At 36.2% G+C, this 8,076-nt stretch overlaps 2 long non-coding RNA genes across 3 annotated transcripts; one reads left to right on the forward strand and one right to left on the reverse strand.

Moving 5' to 3' along the window:
* Nucleotides 1-590: 590 nt before the first annotated feature.
* On the forward strand, nucleotides 591-1,380 carry LOC104765821 (uncharacterized). 2 transcript variants are annotated; one of them, XR_015591256.1, is made up of 3 exons: nucleotides 591-750; nucleotides 854-960; nucleotides 1,052-1,380. It is a non-coding gene; the product is annotated as an uncharacterized LOC104765821 (long non-coding RNA). The 2 variants fall into 2 exon arrangements; XR_015591257.1 differs by having other exon boundaries at nucleotides 611-750; nucleotides 1,038-1,380.
* A 64-nt stretch (nucleotides 1,381-1,444) lies between these two features.
* LOC104765820 (uncharacterized) lies at nucleotides 1,445-2,246 on the reverse strand. The gene is made up of 2 exons (XR_002036778.2): nucleotides 2,099-2,246; nucleotides 1,445-1,974 (listed from the first exon to the last, which is right to left on the reverse strand). It is a non-coding gene; the product is annotated as an uncharacterized LOC104765820 (long non-coding RNA).
* Nucleotides 2,247-8,076: the final 5,830 nt, after the last annotated feature.

Below are 8,076 nucleotides of genomic sequence, written 5' to 3' on the forward strand. Positions count from 1 at the left end.
AAAATAAATATTTACTTATAAATTTAAATCTCTATACCTAAAATTCAGTTATTATATATATATTCAAAACTAAAATTCAAATATATATATATGACTCTTTTGTGATTGTTTTGTGACTGTTTAACTATATAAATTAAATCATAAAATCCCAAATGTTAAACTTATTACAAATCCTAAATCATAAACTCTAAACATTAGAATTTTAAACTTTGAAATTTAGAAATTAAATCGTAAATGAAAATTCAAATATTAAATATATTCAAAACTAAAATCCAATACTTAGAAATAAATTAAAACTTTTCAAATTTTCAAAAAATTCAAAATTCTCTAAAGCTATTAAAATAAAAAATAGGACCATTTTGTAAATATGTTTAACTCAGAAGCTAAGCAAATTAATGAACATATATTTTTAAGATATGTTTAACACAAAAGCTATGCAAAATTAAAGAATTTACAAATATGTTTAAGATATTTTGGTTACCTATAATATACCAAATGATACTCCATATTACAAAATTTATAAACCAAAAAATTACTGAGTTCCCATTGGTTAATTCATAGAGACATGGATTGGTCTTTTAGTTTATAATCTGACGGACACAATTGTTTTCTTTTCTTTTTTTTCCTTTTTTTTTTTCTCCTCTTCGTCATTAACCTCCCACCAGCAATAGAAGATCTCTTCTTGTCCCTCTCTATACCCATATCACGAGATCTCATGACCAGCAATCTGAATTTGAATAAGTCGTCAAGGTTTTCACAATTCTCTTCGCTACCTTTCTTCCTTGTATAATTCTCGTTTTGATTTTGATTTGGTGAAATTTGAATCCCGTGATTTTGTATTTTTGTTTTCCAGTTTTGTCGATTGTACCTTCCGATGAGGATGCGATCCAATACAAAGTTGTTGCTCTCTTCGTTATTAACTCGTTCTAGAAGGTTTCAATCGATCTAGGGATTGAAAAGGTAAGACTAATTTTACGTCTACTTTCTAGGATCTAGATCTGTTGCCCTCTATCCCAGAATCCTAACTCCTCCCGAAGATCCATAATTGAAGATGAAAAAAGAAATCCGGCGACAGAAAAAGAGTGCTAAAGGAGACGAAGGCGGTGTCGCAAGTAGAGTTCTTCCCTTCCACCTAGTTGAAAATCTGGTTGGTTTGAAGATCATTTTTGAGGAATTAAATGGCCAAGAGGCCGACATACTAGCAGCTGGCAACGGTGGCTTGTCGACAACGGAATCTGGTTGCGGCTGCGTGTGATTAGGGTTTTTTTGTTTGTTTATTTTATGTCCGGTTCAATCAACATTTTGTAACCAGTTCAATTCTGTAACTCTTAACCAATTCCCGGTTTGGGTGGTTTATTAATATTAGTTTTTTTTTTAATATGGCAAGCTGTCACTAAATCTATAAATATACATTATATATATATATGATGAAAAAAATATTAAATTATTTTTAAAAATATATATTTTTATAGTTTTTTCTAATGTTTTCTCGCAAATTTGTAGCAAACTCTGCGAGGAATGTACTAGGAACAATATTGCAAGGAATCTGCTACCACTTTTATTCCTTGCAATTTACAATTATTTTGCGAGGGATTTAATTCCTAGCAAATATTGTGAGAGAATTACAACGTTGACCAATTTGCGAGAAGCGAATTGCGAGGGATTGACTTTCCTCGCAAATCCTTTGCTATAGTCATTTTGTGAGGGATTAGCTAGATATTCTTTCATCACAAATCTGTTGGAGTTTGATCCTCTTCTTAATCAAGTAGCATAAGAGAAGAAATCATAAGGTGAAGAAGAGAAGGCAATGGAGTCGAAGAAGAATAAGAGAAGAGGAAGAAGCGTAAGAAGAAGAAGTGTTGTGTCGTGGAGGAAGAAGAAAAGTAAGAAGTAAAAAGGGTTAAGCGGCAGATGTGAGAGAATTCAACATGGTATCAGAGCTCCAAAGTCTTGGTGGCCTGGAAATCTAAGAATCTGCACAAGAAGCAGAAGAGAAATCAGAGGCACAAACTGATTCACTAGAACACAAAAAAAAAAAAAAAGGGAAGAAAGAAATCGAAATCAGGTACAAATCTAAGACTAAAAATGCAGAACCAACAAGTAGTTTCAGTGTTTGACGGGAAGAATTTTCACTTATGGGTTATAAAGACAAGAGTTCTCCTTAGGTCTAGGGGGTTGTGGAAAATAGTAACTGAAGGAATCCATGATGAGAAGAAAAGAATGACAGATTTAGAGGAGTTAAAGATGAAAGATCATGCTGCCTTACAATTGTTGTTTAGTGCTGTGACTAAAGAGATATTCAAAACTTACCTGTCGGCCACTAAGACTTCAAAAGATGCATGGTGTGCATTGAACCTGAGATTTCAAGAAGACTCAAAAGGGTCAATGACACAAGCTCCAAAGACAGACACACACAATCAACAAGAAGGTCTATTCACTGCCACACATGATCAAGATGAAATTGATAAAGATATTTGGGTGATAGATAGTGGAGCTACAAGTCATATGGTAAGAGACAAAAGCTGGTTTACTCAGTTAGACACTAAGACAAGGACTTGGTTAAAGCTGGGAAGTGGTGAGTTGGTTCAGACACAAGGAAAAGGTACAATATCTGTAATGACTGAATTAGGAAAGAGAAATTTGAGAGATGTTCTTTTAGTACCTAGTATGACTCACAACTACCTGAGTGTGCCACACATGATGAGAAATGGTTGCCAAGTTATGTTTGAAGGGCTGAGCTGTGTAATAAAGGATCACGAAGGAAAGAAAATATTAGAAGCTCCTATGTCTGATGGATGGTACTGTATGAAACTTGAGAAACCGGAAGAAAGAAGTCACAAAGAAAAGAAAGAGGGTTGCCACTATATTACAACCTGTACTTATTACTTTCTCAACATTTCAACCTATACTTTTCACCTCTTTATAAAACAACATAAACTTAATTTACTCTGTATATAACAACACAAACTTTTTTAAAATTCTAAAACAATACCTAAACCTGATTAAACCACACATCGCGATTACTCTTATGCGTTTGACTCAAACACGCGACTTGACAACAACCCAACAAGATATATCATTTTTTTTAATCAAACCACGATATATCATTCTAAATGAGTAACCGTAAGAAAGAAAAAAAAAATCAATTTGGAGATTTAGGGTTCTTCAAACATCGACCATCTCAACTTCAGGAAATCATGAGCTCTTCAGATTTGAACCGTTCAGCCAATCGGGAAGCTCGTCGTGGAGTTCCGATAAGTTGCTGATGTGGCGAAGGAATCATCAGATACACATCGAAGACAGAGAACATTGACAAACAAGTCTTGCTTTTGAAGGAGGAATTGGGTCATGAGATGGCTATGATAGCTTTAAAAACAGTAGGTGTTGCAGTATAGTTGTGAGCTCACTTGTATAGTTGTGGGGAATAGTGTAGGTGATACTTGACTCATTATGGCTATGTGGAAGAGTGTAGGTGTTGTTATGGCTTGTTGCCGTGTAATATTGTTGTTATGTATGGTTATGGTCATTAATCCAAATGTTGTGTTGTTAAGCCTACAAATTCAATAAGAATTGGTCTCAGATGGTCTCAAACGATATCATCAAACATAAATCCTCAATAAGAATTGATCTCAAATGGTCTCTTTCAATATCATTAAACATAATCCAACTTAAGAACCAAACATAGATCAGCAACAAAAACCTGCAACTCCTAAAACCAAAACAGAAACCTGCAACTCCTAAAACCAAAACAAAAACCTGCAACTCCAAAAATCAAAAACCTGCAACTCCTAAAACCAAACCAGAAACCTGCAACTCCTAAAACCAAAACAAAAACCTGCAACTCCTAAAACCAAACCAAAAACCTGCAACTCCTAAAACCAAAAACCTGCAACTCCTAAAACAAAATCAAAAACCTGTAACCACTTCCAAAAACATGAAGCATCAACACAACTCTTAGATATTGCTTTCTTGTGTGGGTGTGTGTTTGACTGTCTCTGCTACTTGAAATGTTGATGGACCAGCCCCATCAAACTTTGTTCTCTGCTTACTACTCTTACTCTTTTTTTCCTTCTTTTCCTTCTTTTCCTTCGTTTTTTGTTGCTTCGGTTTGCCTCATTCCCGACTTCAACAACTATGTCATCACCAGCCTCATCACTTCCATTGTCTTTGTCTTCTCCATCATCTCCCCTCTTGTCTCCATCATCCTCACTCTCGACAACATTATCCTCATCGTCTCCATCATCCCCACTATTATCTCCATCATCCTCACTCTCTTCATCTGAAACTTCCTCGGAACCATTAGGAGCTTCATCACTTGCTTTGCTTTTGGGATTGAAATCGGGATCATCTGGATCACTCTCATATACCAAAGGACTAATCGGCATCTCTTCTCTTCGTTACCCAAAATTACTCAAACTCATTTTTTTTAATTATGAAGAACCCTAAATAAGAAGTATGGCCAAACTACGTAGTTTATCATGTCGAGTTATATAAGTCGCGTGTTTGAGTTAAACGCATAAGAGTAATCGCGATTTGTGGTTTAATCAGGTTTAGTGATCGTAATTTTTTTTTTCAATTGGAGAGGTATTGTTTTAGAATTTTTAAAAAGTTTGTGTTGTTATATACATAGTAAATTAAGTTTATGTTGTTTTATACAGAGGTGAAAAGTATAGGTTGAAATGTTGAGAAAGTAATAAGTACAGGTTGTAATATAGTGGCAACCCAAAGAAAGAAGAGAAAAGTTATGTGCTTGAGGGAGTAAAAGGTCCCACAATGGATCATGATGTTCAAGAGAGACAAAAGAAAGATCAAAGTGAAACAGAAAGGCAAGAAGTAAAGGTTGACAAACCTGTTAAGTACAATACCAAGAGGGAAGAGTATGGGATCAAAGTAGAGATTCATGATGCAGCTACCGTTGAGAAGGAGAGAAGCGCAGTCACTGTCAATAGAGAAACTAAGTCTATTGACATAGAAATTGATGACACAAGTCATAAAATTGAAAAGCTCAAACTTGAGATGGAAGTGGAGGACCAAAAGACTTCTTCATGTGAAAACATAGCCAAAGTGGTTAAGGAGATGGAAGTCATAGTTCAGGGAACTGAGAAGCACAACTTCGGGTCCAAAGAAAACACCGGACATGACAGAGGATACTTACCTGAGAGGGAGCAGGGGCTGGTTGGAGAAACAGGCGACAGAGGCGAGAAGAGTGTTCAAGAGAATCTGAAAACAAAAGGGAGAAAGGATCATGAGACAGTGAGAGCAAAACCAAAAGGCAACAAGAGTTGTCAAGGTCGAGCAATAACAAATAACACAACGTTCTCAGAGAAAGAGAACCAAGGAAGCCAACTTCAGAATTGGGTGGTAGTTGATAGAGGAGGATCTATTGCAAAAGAGAAGCAGAAAAATCAAAATCAAAGCAAGATTGAGATAAGGAAACTACCTTGGTGGGATGAGCAGAGATTCACCAAGGAGGAAATAGTCGACATGAATTGCACATCAAAGTACCTGCAGAAGAAAGAGTCTCAAAAATCGTGTCTGGTAGAAGTAAAACAAAAGACAACAAAGGTGCGTAGAATATTGAAGAAGGTAGACAAAGAAGAACCTCTATTGTTGGAGAATAAGAATGAGAGGGAGATGAGAGATACGAATGATGCACATGTTCATCTGCAAGAAAAGGAGTGTCAATGCTCAGTTGAGCTCTACCACCATCAGAGCAAAAGTGAGTCAAAAATTAAGCTGGAGAAAGAAGACAGAAATCTGGTACAAGTCGTGGCAGAGAACTACATGCGAGAAAGGGAAGTGGGTCAGGGAAAGAAATTGAAAGGCAAAATAACAATGGAGGAAAAACTTACTCAAGGGAGAGTGAAAGAGAAGAGCAGAGAGGATATCCGACTCACAAAAAGGAACAATATGGGAAAGCTTGGACCAATAACGCCGCATGTATGGAATGAGCAGAGAACCAACGAAGAGAAAAGTGATGACTTGTTCAGCCTGCAACTCATACAAAAGGAAGAAAACTCTAAATGCTTAGGTGAGATTGAAGGTAAATGGGAGTGCATGAAGAAAAAGCACAAATCAGGAAAAATATGGATATCAAAAGAGAAATTGAAGAGGCTGGAGGAGAAACTGGTTCAAGGAAAAATGAAAAGGAAGAGGAACAACGATGAAGCACAACCCATAAACAACAAGAGTATGTGGGAGAAAAAGACAAAGAAAGCACATACATCGAATGAACAGGGAATCTTCCATGAGGAGATTTATGAGCTGAATCATTCTAATCGGAGATGGAGGAGAACCAGAGAAACTCCATATCAGAACAAGAAAAAGCTTTGGTCTTCACCTAAGATTAATGAGAACCAGTTTAAGAAAGAAGAGGATAAGTACAAAGAGAAGAAAAGTGAGCTCATGCAAGACAAGGAAAAGAGGGAGATGAGAACCATAAACTCACAACATCTACTTGAAAAGGAGTTTGATGATCTGAATTGCAACGAGAGTCACATGCACAAGAAGAAACCTCAATTTGCAGAGATGAGAAACAAATCAGCAATTGTGTTAAACTCAACCATGACTACAAAGGTAAGGAATAGAACAATGAGGGAGAAAGAGAAATTACCAGTGAGCTTTGCAGGAGCCGTAAGAAGAATCTGTTTGTGGCACAAGAGAGTCACCGGAGAAGATCAAGGAGCAAAGGGGATAAAATCCCTAAATTGGAAATTGAACATTTGGGGATTAAGCAAAAGGATCAAGAGGGAGTGTTGGAGTTTGATCCTCTTCTTAATCAAGTAGCATAAGAGAAGAAATCATAAGGTGAAGAAGAGAAGGCAATGGAGTCGAAGAAGAATAAGAGAAGAGGAAGAAGCGTAAGAAGAAGAAGTGTTGTGTCGTGGAGGAAGAAGAAAAGTAAGAAGTAAAAAGGGTTAAGCGGCAGATGTGAGAGAATTCAACAAAATCGACTGTTTTCTTCTAGTGTCTGAAAGTGGCGATAGAAACTAAGGAAGAAGATATACAGCCACCAAATTGGAGACTCCAGGCCAAAAGTGCAATCTTCTACATAACATTTAAAGGGTTGGCCGAGGCTCCGATTGGTGATGATTTTGGTGAGCATGTTGAACGCAAAGCTATATTTAGAAGAGTCATCGATGAGCGTTCAGGATATTTGACTCTCCTGGGTGGGTTTTCGATTGGAGAAAATGCTTTAAATACTGACCAACCTGTGAGTGGAGAAGAAGAAGCTTTGGACAATCAGCAGAGTTCTGCAAATCGTCCTCGCTTAGACTAACTTAGACCAGATAATAAACTAAATTATCCTATTATGTGGACTTGTTTTTGTGTAGTTTTTTAAATGCACCGTTTCTGAATACAATAAATTAATTTATGGACGTCATACTATATGTGTGCATTAATATGGAGACATTATATTCTTCTTGGTTGTAACCTACACGTTGTGCAGCTTGTCAGATTTTGTGAAAGCCATAGTTATGAATTCGAGAAACACAGACAAAGAGATTGAGAATAAGGGGTTCAATTTCCCTTATATAAAGTTGAATTTTTTTCCAATTTTATTTCTTTGTCTCAAGCTTAGTTGCAAGCTATCTGTCATGTACATGCTACATTTGATATTCTTTAATCCTGTTAGATATTCTTCTCATGTCGAAATTTGCTCTGCATTGTTTATGAGCAAGTCAAAATGCTTGCTTTCCTGAAACTATTTATGTGGAGATCTTAAATTAAGCAAAGAATAGCTAAACTAATGTATCATTGCACTGAGAACGTCTCCTTCGCTACTAATATGTTTCTATTGCATCACGCAACACTAAGACATTTAAGATTATTGTTATGTTTCTCCCACACGGAAATAATACAAAAGGAGTTTCACAATCCATCTTCTTGATGAATTAGTCTCTTCACTTAACTACAAAGTAAAACTTTCATATTCTTTGCCCTCCAACTGAGACTAAATAGTGGTGTCCAGCAATAACACTGTTTTTTCATACACACAATTGATGCTCTAATGATGAAATTTAAAGAAGGATATAGCGGTGATTAGAAAAAATTCTCTTGCTTTTCATATGCAGT

The sequence above is a fragment of the Camelina sativa genome, chromosome 19 (assembly GCF_030686135.1).
Source record: "Camelina sativa cultivar CO46 ecotype springtype chromosome 19, ASM3068613v1".
NCBI lineage: Eukaryota > Viridiplantae > Streptophyta > Magnoliopsida > Brassicales > Brassicaceae > Camelina > Camelina sativa.